Source organism: Mesoplodon bidens (assembly GCF_964165515.1).
Source record: "Mesoplodon bidens genome assembly, contig: HAP1_SCAFFOLD_129, whole genome shotgun sequence".
Lineage (NCBI taxonomy): Eukaryota > Metazoa > Chordata > Mammalia > Artiodactyla > Ziphiidae > Mesoplodon > Mesoplodon bidens.
In genome coordinates, this window is record NW_027671294.1 from 1,099,899 (window position 1) to 1,113,863 (window position 13,965).

Below are 13,965 nucleotides of genomic sequence, written 5' to 3' on the forward strand. Positions count from 1 at the left end.
GCGTCCCTGAGGCGGTTTCAAAGCTGTGGAACGCCAGCCATAGAGGACACCTTAGTTTCCGGCCCTTCCAACTGCATAGGGAGGGATGTGCCCAGAGCTGTGTATCCCTTGATGGCGCTCAGAAGGCTTTGGGTACACAGTGTACTTCCTTGGAAAGAAGTGCCCACGTGAGAGTCTTGAGCGCTGTGAGGCATACTAAAGCTAAAGCCGTCCATTGACTAAGACCTCCTGAAAACCGGGGCGCCCCTATCTCTGGGAATGTGAAAATGTGCTCCTTACCTCGAGACTAGAGGTCACAGTTAGTGGGCACCTTAGCTACAGTATGCTCCTGGGGGGGAGCTCCCCGGAAGGAATCGCAAGCACCTGGTTACTTTTGGAAAATCTCACTGCTCCTCAGAGGCATCGGTGGAGTGAATAGTATCCTGGTGGTGTGGTTTTCAGGCGACTTGGAAGCTGCAACGCAGTGGCTTTCCAAAGGGGGAAAGTCGGGCTTCACCCACATTCTCCCAGTGCCAACTTGACCCCACGGCGCATTTACCAGCACTCTCTGACTGACACCCGGAGACTTTCAACAACACTGGGCCTTTCTATGAACACACTTCGTTGGACGGGGGGTGTTTTTCGTGCCACGAAGAGCAGCACCCGCTTAATGACTTAGTCAGGCATAGGGGACCTTGGATCGTCCAAATGCCTCACAGTTGTAGCGGGTTTTCTGTACTTTCTGTCAGGCTGCACCTGCAGTGTACCTTGCATCACAATAGTGAGATGACAGGTTAAGCGTTGCCAGGATGCACTTTAGGCTCAGGGATCCTTTCAGTGCCGTTCGGAGGGCCTGCACACAGGGATAGCCACGCTGAATATCATACTGGCAAAACGTTGTCCCGGGGCTGCCTTACAGCTGTAGACATCAACCTCTGCAAGCGAGAAGCAGTTCATTGCCCTTCCCTCTGCGTAGAAAGAGTTGACCCCAGCAGTCTGTCCTGTGTTGTGTGGCTTGGAAAACAAAAAGGGAACTCATAGCGCACATGCTCTCCCTCAGAAGGGAACTCACAGGCGACTCTCTTAGGCCTACGCAAAGCCGCCGAGGAGTTAAAGCACTCTATGGAGTCAGGGTTCATGGAGGTGGCTGCACACAAAACTTGGCTGAGAGGAAACACTCGTGCTTTCCTTGAGGCTAGGGGTCACGTTTACTTTGCACTTTAGCTAGGGCAAGCGTGGGATGAGCTCCTAGCAAGGCACTGGAGACCACCTGGATTCGTAGGAGAAAACTCACTTTCTTCACTGAGGCATTCCTAGAGGTGACTAGAAGACGGGTAACGGCAGTGTCTTTCCGTCAGCCTTGAGGCCGCCACTGTCGACCTTTCAAATGGGGAAAAGACTGCCTTTTTCCAGGCTTCTCAATTACCAACTGGTTCACCCAGCACATACACCTATCTTCTCTGACAAACCAAGGGAGACCCTTGGAACACAATTCGGCCTTCTGCGATGAAACTTTTGGATGCAGTGTGTGCTGCATGTGGTGAACGGCATAAACCTCCTAATGCCCTCAGCAGGCCTAGGTGACTTTGGATGTTCCAAATGTCTAGCAATGCTCGGGGTTACTCTCTACATTATTTCGGGCTAGACCTAAAGTCCCGTTTCCGCATCACTTAGAGAGACATCGAGCAGGAGTCCCCAAACCGAGTTGGAGCCCCGGTGGTTTCTTTCAGGGCAGCTTAGTTTTTCTCAACGTGGCAGACACGCAGGGAACGAAAACCTGCCAAGAACCGCGTTCCTGAGGCGGTTTCAAAGCTGTGAAATGCCAGCCATAGAGGACACCTTAGTTTCCGGCCCTTCCAACTGCATAGGGAGGGATGTGCCCAGAGCTGTGTATCCCTTGATGGCGCTCAGAAGGCTTTGGGTACACAGTGTACTTCCTTGGAAAGAAGTGCCCACGTGAGAGTCTTGAGCGCTGTGAGGCATACTAAAGCTAAAGCCGTCCATTGACTAAGACCTCCTGAAAACCGGGGCGCCCCTATCTCTGGGAATGGGAAAATGTGCTCCTTACCTCGAGACTAGAGGTCACAGTTAGTGGGCACCTTAGCTACAGTATGCTCCTGGGGGGGAGCTCCCCGGAAGGAATCGCAAGCACCTGGTTTCTTTTGGAAAATCTCACTGCTCCTCAGAGGCATCGGTGGAGTGAATAGTATCCTGGTGGTGTGGTTTTCAGGCGCCTTCTAAGCTGCAACGCAGTGGCTTTACAAAGGGGGAAAGTCGGGCTTCTCCCACATTCTCCCAGTGCCAACTTGACCCCACGGCGCATTTACCAGCACTCTCTGACTGACACCCGGAGACTTTCAACAACACTGGGCCTTTCTATGAACACACTTCGTTGGACGGGGGGTGTTTTTCGTGCCACGAAGAGCAGCACCCGCTTAATGACTTAGTCAGGCATAGGGGACCTTGGATCGTCCAAATGCCTCACAGTTGTAGCGGGTTTTCTGTACTTTCTGTCAGGCTGCACCTGCAGTGTACCTTGCGTCACAATAGTGAGATGACAGGTTAAGCGTTGCCAGGATGCACTTTAGGCTCAGGGATTCTTTCAGTGCCATTCGGAGGGCCTCCACACAGGGATAGCCACGCTGAATATCATACTGGCCAAAACGTTGTCCCGGGGCTGCCTTACAGCTGTAGACATCAACCTCTGCAAGCGAGAAGCAGTTCATTGCCCTTCCCTCTGCGTAGAAAGAGTTGACCCCAGCAGTCTGTCCTGTGTTGTGTGGCTTGGAAAACAAAAAGGGAACTCATAGCGCACATGCTCTCCCTCAGAAGGGAACTCACAGGCGACTCTCTTAGGCCTACGCAAAGCCGCCGAGGAGTTAAAGCACTCTATGGAGTCAGGGTTCATGGAGGTGGCTGCACACAAAACTTGGCTGAGAGGAAACACTCGTGCTTTCCTTGAGGCTAGGGGTCACGTTTACTTTGCACTTTAGCTAGGGCAAGCGTGGGATGAGCTCCTAGCAAGGCACTGGAGACCACCTGGATTCGTAGGAGAAAACTCACTTTCTTCACTGAGGCATTCCTAGAGGTGACTAGAAGACGGGTAACGGCAGTGTCTTTCCGTCAGCCTTGAGGCCGCCACTGTCGACCTTTCAAATGGGGAAAAGACTGCCTTTTTCCAGGCTTCTCAATTACCAACTGGATCACCCAGCACATACACCTATCTTCTCTGACAAACCAAGGGAGACCCTTGGAACACAATTCGGCCTTCTGCGATGAAACTTTTGGATGCAGTGTGTGCTGCATGTGGTGAACGGCATAAACCTCCTAATGCCCTCAGCAGGCCTAGGTGACTTTGGATGTTCCAAATGTCTAGCAATGCTCGGGGTTACTCTCTACATTATTTCGGGCTAGACCTAAAGTCCCGTTTCCGCATCACTTAGAGAGACATCGAGCAGGAGTCCCCAAACCGAGTTGGAGCCCCGGTGGTTTCTTTCAGGGCAGCTTAGTTTTTCTCAACGTGGCAGACACGCAGGGAACGAAAACCTGCCAAGAACCGCGTTCCTGAGGCGGTTTCAAAGCTGTGGAACGCCAGCCATAGAGGACACCTTAGTTTCCGGCCCTTCCAACTGCATAGGGAGGGATGTGCCCAGAGCTGTGTATCCCTTGATGGCGCTCAGAAGGCTTTGGGTACACAGTGTACTTCCTTGGAAAGAAGTGCCCACGTGAGAGTCTTGAGCGCTGTGAGGCATACTAAAGCTAAAGCCGTCCATTGACTAAGACCTCCTGAAAACCGGGGCGCCCCTATCTCTGGGAATGGGAAAATGTGCTCCTTACCTCGAGACTAGAGGTCACAGTTAGTGGGCACCTTAGCTACAGTATGCTCCTGGGGGGGAGCTCCCCGGAAGGAATCGCAAGCACCTGGTTACTTTTGGAAAATCTCACTGCTCCTCAGAGGCATCGGTGGAGTGAATAGTATCCTGGTGGTGTGGTTTTCAGGCGACTTGGAAGCTGCAACGCAGTGGCTTTCCAAAGGGGGAAAGTCGGGCTTCTCCCACATTCTCCCAGTGCCAACTTGACCCCACGGCGCATTTACCAGCACTCTCTGACTGACACCCGGAGACTTTCAACAACACTGGGCCTTTCTATGAACACACTTCGTTGGACGGGGGGTGTTTTTCGTGCCACGAAGAGCAGCACCCGCTTAATGACTTAGTCAGGCATAGGGGACCTTGGATCGTCCAAATGCCTCACAGTTGTAGCGGGTTTTCTGTACTTTCTGTCAGGCTGCACCTGCAGTGTACCTTGCGTCACAATAGTGAGATGACAGGTTAAGCGTTGCCAGGATGCACTTTAGGCTCAGGGATCCTTTCAGTGCCGTTCGGAGGGCCTGCACACAGGGATAGCCACGCTGAATATCATACTGGCCAAAACGTTGTCCCGGGGCTGCCTTACAGCTGTAGACATCAACCTCTGCAAGCGAGAAGCAGTTCATTGCCCTTCCCTCTGCGTAGAAAGAGTTGACCCCAGCAGTCTGTCCTGTGTTGTGTGGCTTGGAAAACAAAAAGGGAACTCATAGCGCACATGCTCTCCCTCAGAAGGGAACTCACAGGCGACTCTCTTAGGCCTACGCAAAGCCGCCGAGGAGTTAAAGCACTCTATGGAGTCAGGGTTCATGGAGGTGGCTGCACACAAAACTTGGCTGAGAGGAAACACTCGTGCTTTCCTTGAGGCTAGGGGTCACGTTTACTTTGCACTTTAGCTAGGGCAAGCGTGGGATGAGCTCCTAGCAAGGCACTGGAGACCACCTGGATTCGTAGGAGAAAACTCACTTTCTTCACTGAGGCATTCCTAGAGGTGACTAGAAGACGGGTAACGGCAGTGTCTTTCCGTCAGCCTTGAGGCCGCCACTGTCGACCTTTCAAATGGGGAAAAGACTGCCTTTTTCCTTGCTTCTCAATTACCAACTGGTTCACCCAGCACATACACCTATCTTCTCTGACAAACCAAGGGAGACCCTTGGAACACAATTCGGCCTTCTGCAATGAAACTTTTGGATGCAGTGTGTGCTGCATGTGGTGAACGGCATAAACCTCCTAATGCCCTCAGCAGGCCTAGGTGACTTTGGATGTTCCAAATGTCTAGCAATGCTCGGGGTTACTCTCTACATTATTTCGGGCTAGACCTAAAGTCCCGTTTCCGCATCACTTAGAGAGACATCGAGCAGGAGTCCCCAAACCGAGTTGGAGCCCCGGTGGTTTCTTTCAGGGCAGCTTAGTTTTTCTCAACGTGGCAGACACGCAGGGAACGAAAACCTGCCAAGAACCGCGTTCCTGAGGCTGTTTCAAAGCTGTGGAACGCCAGCCATAGAGGACACCTTAGTTTCCGGCCCTTCCAACTGCATAGGGAGGGATGTGCCCAGAGCTGTGTATCCCTTGATGGCGCTCAGAAGGCTTTGGGTACACAGTGTACTTCCTTGGAAAGAAGTGCCCACGTGAGAGTCTTGAGCGCTGTGAGGCATACTAAAGCTAAAGCCGTCCATTGACTAAGACCTCCTGAAAACCGGGGCGCCCCTATCTCTGGGAATGGGAAAATGTGCTCCTTACCTCGAGACTAGAGGTCACAGTTAGTGGGCACCTTAGCTACAGTATGCTCCTGGGGGGGAGCTCCCCGAAAGGAATCGCAAGCACCTGGTTTCTTTTGGAAAATCTCACTGCTCCTCAGAGACATCGGTGGAGTGAAGAGTATCCTGGTGGTGTGGTTTTCAGGCGCCTTGGAAGCTGCAACGCAGTGGCTTTCCAAAGGGGGAAAGTCGGGCTTCTCCCACATTCTCCCAGTGCCAACTTGACCCCACGGCGCATTTACCAGCACTCTCTGACTGACACCCGGAGACTTTCAACAACACTGGGCCTTTCTATGAACACACTTCGTTGGACGGGGGGTGTTTTTTGTGCCACGAAGAGCAGCACCCGCTTAATGACTTAGTCAGGCATAGGGGACATTGGATCGTCCAAATGCCTCACAGTTGTAGCGGGTTTTCTGTACTTTCTGTCAGGCTGCACCTGCAGTGTACCTTGCGTCACAATAGTGAGATGACAGGTTAAGCGTTGCCAGGATGCACTTTAGGCTCAGGGATTCTTTCAGTGCCATTCGGAGGGCCTCCACACAGGGATAGCCACGCTGAATATCATACTGGCCAAAACGTTGTCCCGGGGCTGCCTTACAGCTGTAGACATCAAGCTCTGCAAGCGAGAAGCAGTTCATTGCCCTTCCCTCTGCGTAGAAAGAGTGGACCCCAGCAGTCTGTCCTGTGTTGTGTGGCTTGGAAAACAAAAAGGGAACTCACAGCGCACATGCTCTCCCTCAGAAGGGAACTCACAGGCGACTCTCTTAGGCCTACGCAAAGCCGCCGAGGAGTTAAAGCACTCTATGGAGTCAGGGTTCATGGAGGTGGCTGCACACAAAACTTGGCTGAGAGGAAACACTCGTGCTTTCCTTGAGGCTAGGGGTCACGTTTACTTTGCATTATAGCTAGGGCAAGCGTGGGATGAGCTCCTAGCAAGGCACTGGAGACCACCTGGATTCGTAGGAGAAAACTCACTTTCTTCACTGAGGCATTCCTAGAGGTGACTAGAAGACGGGTAACGGCAGTGTCTTTCCGTCAGCCTTGAGGCCGCCACTGTCGACCTTTCAAATGGGGAAAAGACTGCCTTTTTCCAGGCTTCTCAATTACCAACTGGATCACCCAGCACATACACCTATCTTCTCTGACAATCCAAGGGAGACCCTTGGAACACAATTCGGCCTTCTGCCATGAAACTTTTCGATGCAGTGTGTGCTGCATGTGGTGAACGGCATAAACCTCCTTATGCCCTCAGCAGGCCTAGGTGACTTTGGATGTTCAAATGTCTAGCAATGCTCGGGGTTACTATCTACATTATTTCGGGCTAGACCTAAAGTCCCGTTTCCGCATCACTTAGAGAGACGTCGAGCAGGAGTCCCCAAACCGAATTGGAGCCCCGGTGGTTTCTTTCAGGGCAGCATAGTTTTTCTCAACGTGGCAGACACGCAGGGAACGAAACCCTGCCAAGAACCGCGTTCCTGAGGCTGTTTCAAAGCTGTGGAACGCCAGCCATAGAGGACACCTTAGTTCCCGGCCCTTCCAACTGCATAGGGAGGGATGTGCCCAGAGCTGTGTATCCCTTGATGGCGCTCAGAAGGCTTTGGGTACACAGTGTACTTCCTTGGAAAGAAGTGCCCACGTGAGAGTCTTGAGCGCTGTGAGGCATACTAAAGCTAAAGCCGTCCATTGACTAAGACCTCCTGAAAACCGGGGCGCCCCTATCTCTGGGAATGGGAAAATGTGCACCTTACCTCGAGACTAGAGGTCACAGTTAGTGGGCACCTTAGCTACAGTATGCTCCTGGGGGGGAGCTCCCCGGAAGGAATCGCAAGCACCTGGTTTCTTTTGGAAAAACTCACTGCTCCTCAGAGGCATTGGTGGAGTGAATAGTATCCTGGTGGTGTGGTTTTCAGGCAGCTTGGAAGCTGCAACGCAGTGGCTTTCCAAAGGGGGAAAGTCGGGCTTCTCCCACATTCTCCCAGTGCCAAGTTGACGCCACGGTGCATTTACCAGCACTCTCTGACTGACACCCGGAGACTTTCAACAACACTGGGCCTTTCTATGAACACACTTCGTTGGACGGGGAGTGCTTTTCGTGCCACGAAGAGCAGCACACGCTTAATGACTTAGTTAGGCATAGGGGACCTTGGATCGTCCAAATGCCTCACAGTTGTAGCGGGTTTTCTGTACTTTCTGTCAGGCTGCACCTGCAGTGTACCTTGCGTCACAATAGTGAGATGACAGGTTAAACGTTGCCAGGATGCACTTTAGTCTCAGGGATTCTTTCAGTGCCGTTCGGAGGGCCTGCACACAGGGAGAGCCACGCTGAATGTCATACTGGCCGAAACGTTGTCCCGGGGCTGCCTTATGGCTGTAGACATCAAGCTCTGCAAGCGAGATGCAGTTCATTGCCCTTCCCTCTGCGTAGAAAGAGTTGACCCCAGCAGTCTGTCCTGTGTTGTGTGGCTTGGAAAACAAAAAGGGAACTCACAGCTCACATGCTCTCCCTCAGAAGGGAACTCACAGGCGACTCTCTTAGGCCTACACAAAGCCGCAGAGGAGTTAAAGCACTCTATGGATTCAGGGTTCATGGAGGTGGCTGCACACAAAACTTGGCTGAGAGGAAACACTCGTGCTTACCTTGAGGCTAGGGGTCACGTTTACTTTGCACTTTAGCTAGGGCAAGCGTGGGATGAGCTCCTAGCAAGGCACTGGAGACCACCTGGATTCGTAGGAGAAAACTCACTTTCTTCACTGAGGCATTCCTAGAGGTGACTAGAAGACGGGTAACGGCAGTGTCTTTCCGTCAGCCTTGAGGCCGCCACTGTCGACCTTTCAAATGGGGAAAAGACTGCCTTTTTCCAGGCTTCTCAATTACCAACTGGATCACCCAGCACATACACCTATCTTCTCTGTCAATCCAAGGGAGACCCTTGGAACACAATTCGGCCTTCTGCGATGAAACTTTTGGATGCAGTGTGTGCTGCATGTGGTGAAGGACATAAACCTCCTAATGCCCTCAGCAGGCCTAGGTGACTTTGGATGTTCCAAATGTCTAGCAATGCTCGGGGTTACTCTCTACATTATTTCGGGCTAGACCTAAAGTCCCGTTTCCGCATCACTTAGAGAGACGTCGAGCAGGAGTCCCCAAACCGAATTGGAGCCCCGCTGGTTTCTTTCAGGGCAGCTTAGTTTTTCTCAACGTGGCAGACACGCAGGGAACGAAACCCTGCCAAGAACCGCGTTCCTGAGGCTGTTTCAAAGCTGTGGAACGCCAGCCATAGAGGACACCTTAGTTCCCGGCCCTTCCAACTGCATAGGAAGGGATGTGCCCAGAGCTGTGTATCCCTTGATGGCGCTCAGAAGGCTTTGGGTACACAGTGTACTTCCTTGGAAAGAAGTGCCCACGTGAGAGTCTTGAGCACTGTGAGGCATACTAAAGCTAAAGCCGTCCATTGACTAAGACCTCCTGAAAACCGGGGCGCCCCTATCTCTGGGAATGGGAAAATGTGCACCTTACCTCGAGACTAGAGGTCACAGTTAGTGGGCACCTTAGCTACAGTATGCTCCTGGGGGGGAGCTCCCCGGAAGGAATCGCAAGCACCTGGTTTCTTTTGGAAAAACTCACTGCTCCTCAGAGGCATCTGTGGAGTGAATAGTATCCTGGTGGTGTGGTTTTCAGGCGGCTTGGAAGCTGCAACGCAGTGGCTTTCCAAAGGGGGAAAGTCGGGCTTCTCCCACATTCTCCCAGTGCCAACTTGACCCCACGGCGCATTTACCAGCACTCTCTGACTGACACCCGGAGACTTTCAACAACACTGGGCCTTTCTATGAACACACTTCGTTGGACGGGGGGTGTTTTTCGTGCCACGAAGAGCAGCACCCGCTTAATGACTTAGTCAGGCATAGGGGACCTTGGATCGTCCAAATGCCTCACAGTTGTAGCGGGTTTTCTGTACTTTCTGTCAGGCTGCACCTGCAGTGTACCTTGCGTCACAATAGTGAGATGACAGGTTAAGCGTTGCCAGGATGCACTTTAGGCTCAGGGATTCTTTCAGTGCCGTTCGGAGGGCCTCCACACAGGGAGAGCCACGCTGAATATCATACTGGCCAAAACGTTGTCCCGGGGCTGCCTTACAGCTGTAGACATCAAGCTCTGCAAGCGAGAAGCAGTTCATTGCCCTTCCCTCTGCGTAGAAAGAGTTGACCCCAGCAGTCTGTCCTGTGTTGTGTGGCTTGGAAAACAAAAAGGGAACTCACAGCGCACATGCTCTCCCTCAGAAGGGAACTCACAGGCGACTCTCTTAGGCCTACGCAAAGCCGCCGAGGAGTTAAAGCACTCTATGGAGTCAGGGTTCATGGAGGGGGCTGCACACAAAACTTGGCTGAGAGGAAACACTCGTGCTTTCCTTGAGGCTAGGGGTCACGTTTACTTTGCACTTTAGCTAGGGCAAGCGTGGGATGAGCTCCTAGCAAGGCACTGGAGACCACCTGGATTCGTAGGAGAAAACTCACTTTCTTCACTGAGGCATTCCTAGAGGTGACTAGAAGACGGGTAACGGCAGTGTCTTTCCATCAGCCTTGAGGCCGCCACTGTCGACCTTTCAAATGGGGAAAAGACTGCCTTTTTCCAGGCTTCTCAATTACCAACTGGTTCACCCAGCACATACACCTATCTTCTCTGACAAACCAAGGGAGACCCTTGGAACACAATTCGGCCTTCTGCGATGAAACTTTTGGATGCAGTGTGTGCTGCATGTGGTGAACGGCATAAACCTCCTAATGCCCTCAGCAGGCCTAGGTGACTTTGGATGTTCCAAATGTCTAGCAATGCTCGGGGTTACTCTCTACATTATTTCGGGCTAGACCTAAAGTCCCGTTTCCGCATCACTTAGAGAGACATCGAGGAGGAGTCCCCAAACCGAATTGGAGCCCCGGTGGTTTCTTTCAGGGCAGCTTAGTTTTTCTCAACGTGGCAGACACGCAGGGAACGAAAACCTGCCAAGAACCGCGTTCCTGAGGCGGTTTCAAAGCTGTGGAACGCCAGCCATAGAGGACACCTTAGTTTCCGGCCCTTCCAACTGCATAGGGAGGGATGTGCCCAGAGCTGTGTATCCCTTGATGGCGCTCAGAAGGCTTTGGGTACACAGTGTACTTCCTTGGAAAGAAGTGCCCACGTGAGAGTCTTGAGCGCTGTGAGGCATACTAAAGCTAAAGCCGTCCATTGACTAAGACCTCCTGAAAACCGGGGCGCCCCTATCTCTGGGAATGGGAAAATGTGCTCCTTACCTCGAGACTAGAGGTCACAGTTAGTGGGCACCTTAGCTACAGTATGCTCCTGGGGGGGAGCTCCCCGGAAGGAATCGCAAGCACCTGGTTTCTTTTGGAAAATCTCACTGCTCCTCAGAGGCATCGGTGGAGTGAATAGTATCCTGGTGGTGTGGTTTTCAGGCGCCTTGGAAGCTGCAACGCAGTGGCTTTCCAAAGGGGGAAAGTCGGGCTTCTCCCACATTCTCCCAGTGCCAACTTGACCCCACGGCGCATTTACCAGCACTCTCTGACTGACACCCGGAGACTTTCAACAACACTGGGCCTTTCTATGAACACACTTCGTTGGACGGGGGGTGTTTTTCGTGCCACGAAGAGCAGCACCCGCTTAATGACTTAGTCAGGCATAGGGGACCTTGGATCGTCCAAATGCCTCACAGTTGTAGCGGGTTTTCTGTACTTTCTGTCAGGCTCCACCTGCAGTGTACCTTGCGTCACAATAGTGAGATGACAGGTTAAGCGTTGCCAGGATGCACTTTAGGCTCAGGGATTCTTTCAGTGCCATTCGGAGGGCCTCCACACAGGGATAGCCACGCTGAATATCATACTGGCCAAAACGTTGTCCCGGGGCTGCCTTACAGCTGTAGACATCAACCTCTGCAAGCGAGAAGCAGTTCATTGCCCTTCCCTCTGCGTAGAAAGAGTTGACCCCAGCAGTCTGTCCTGTGTTGTGTGGCTTGGAAAACAAAAAGGGAACTCATAGGGCACATGCTCTCCCTCAGAAGGGAACTCACAGGCGACTCTCTTAGGCCTACGCAAAGCCGCCGAGGAGTTAAAGCACTCTATGGAGTCAGGGTTCATGGAGGTGGCTGCACACAAAACTTGGCTGAGAGGAAACACTCGTGCTTTCCTTGAGGCTAGGGGTCACGTTTACTTTGCACTTTAGCTAGGGCAAGCGTGGGATGAGCTCCTAGCAAGGCACTGGATACCACCTGGATTCGTAGGAGAAAACTCACTTTCTTCACTGAGGCATTCCTAGAGGTGACTAGAAGACGGGTAACGGCAGTGTCTTTCCGTCAGCCTTGAGGCCGCCACTGTCGGCCTTTCAAATGGGGAAAAGACTGCCTTTTTCCAGGCTTCTCAATTACCAACTGGTTCACCCAGCACATACACCTATCTTCTCTGACAAACCAAGGGAGACCCTTGGAACACAATTCGGCCTTCTGCGATGAAACTTTTGGATGCAGTGTGTGCTGCATGTGGTGAACGGCATAAACCTCCTAATGCCCTCAGCAGGCCTAGGTGACTTTGGATGTTCCAAATGTCTAGCAATGCTCGGGGTTACACTCTACATTATTTCGGGCTAGACCTAAAGTCCCGTTTCCGCATCACTTAGAGAGACATCGAGCAGGAGTCCCCAAACCGAGTTGGAGCCCCGGTGGTTTCTTTCAGGGCAGCTTAGTTTTTCTCAACGTGGCAGACACGCAGGGAACGAAAACCTGCCAAGAACCGCGTTCCTGAGGCGGTTTCAAAGCTGTGGAACGCCAGCCATATAGGACACCTTAGTTTCCGGCCCTTCCAACTGCATAGGGAGGGATGTGCCCAGAGCTGTGTATCCCTTGATGGCGCTCAGAAGGCTTTGGGTACACAGTGTACTTCCTTGGAAAGAAGTGCCCACGTGAGAGTCTTGAGCGCTGTGAGGCATACTAAAGCTAAAGCCGTCCATTGACTAAGACCTCCTGAAAACCGGGGCGCCCCTATCTCTGGGAATGGGAAAATGTGCTCCTTACCTCGAGACTAGAGGTCACAGTTAGTGGGCACCTTAGCTACAGTATGCTCCTGGGGGGGAGCTCCCCGGAAGGAATCGCAAGCACCTGGTTTCTTTTGGAAAATCTCACTGCTCCTCAGAGGCATCGGTGGAGTGAATAGTATCCTGGTGGTGTGGTTTTCAGGCGCCTTGGAAGCTGCAACGCAGTGGCTTTCCAAAGGGGGAAAGTCGGGCTTCTCCCACATTCTCCCAGTGCCAACTTGACCCCACGGCGCATTTACCAGCACTCTCTGACTGACACCCGGAGACTTTCAACAACACTGGGCCTTTCTATGAACACACTTCGTTGGACGGGGGGTGTTTTTCGTGCCACGAAGAGCAGCACCCGCTTAATGACTTAGTCAGGCATAGGGGACCTTGGATCGTCCAAATGCCTCACAGTTGTAGCGGGTTTTCTGTACTTTCTGTCAGGCTGCACCTGCAGTGTACCTTGCGTCACAATAGTGAGATGACAGGTTAAACGTTGCCAGGATGCACTTTAGTCTCAGGGATTCTTTCAGTGCCGTTCGGAGGGCCTGCACACAGGGAGAGCCACGCTGAATGTCATACTGGCCGAAACGTTGTCCCGGGGCTGCCTTATGGCTGTAGACATCAAGCTCTGCAAGCGAGATGCAGTTCATTGCCCTTCCCTCTGCGTAGAAAGAGTTGACCCCAGCAGTCTGTCCTGTGTTGTGTGGCTTGGAAAACAAAAAGGGAAATCACAGCTCACATGCTCTCCCTCAGAAGGGAACTCACAGGCGACTCTCTTAGGCCTACACAAAGCCGCAGAGGAGTTAAAGCACTCTATGGATTCAGGGTTCATGGAGGTGGCTGCACACAAAACTTGGCTGAGAGGAAACACTCGTGCTTTCCTTGAGGCTAGGGGTCACGTTTACTTTGCACTTTAGCTAGGGCAAGCGTGGGATGAGCTCCTAGCAAGGCACTGGAGACCACCTGGATTCGTAGGAGAAAACTCACTTTCTTCACTGAGGCATTCCTAGAGGTGACTAGAAGACGGGTAACGGCAGTGTCTTTCCATCAGCCTTGAGGCCGCCACTGTCGGCCTTTCAAATGGGGAAAAGACTGCCTTTTTCCAGGCTTCTCAATTACCAACTGGTTCACCCAGCACATACACCTATCTTCTCTGACAAACCAAGGGAGACCCTTGGAACACAATTCGGCCTTCTGCGATGAAACTTTTGGATGCAGTGTGTGCTGCATGTGGTGAACGGCATAAACCTCCTAATGCCCTCAGCAGGCCTAGGTGACTTTGGATGTTCCAAATGTC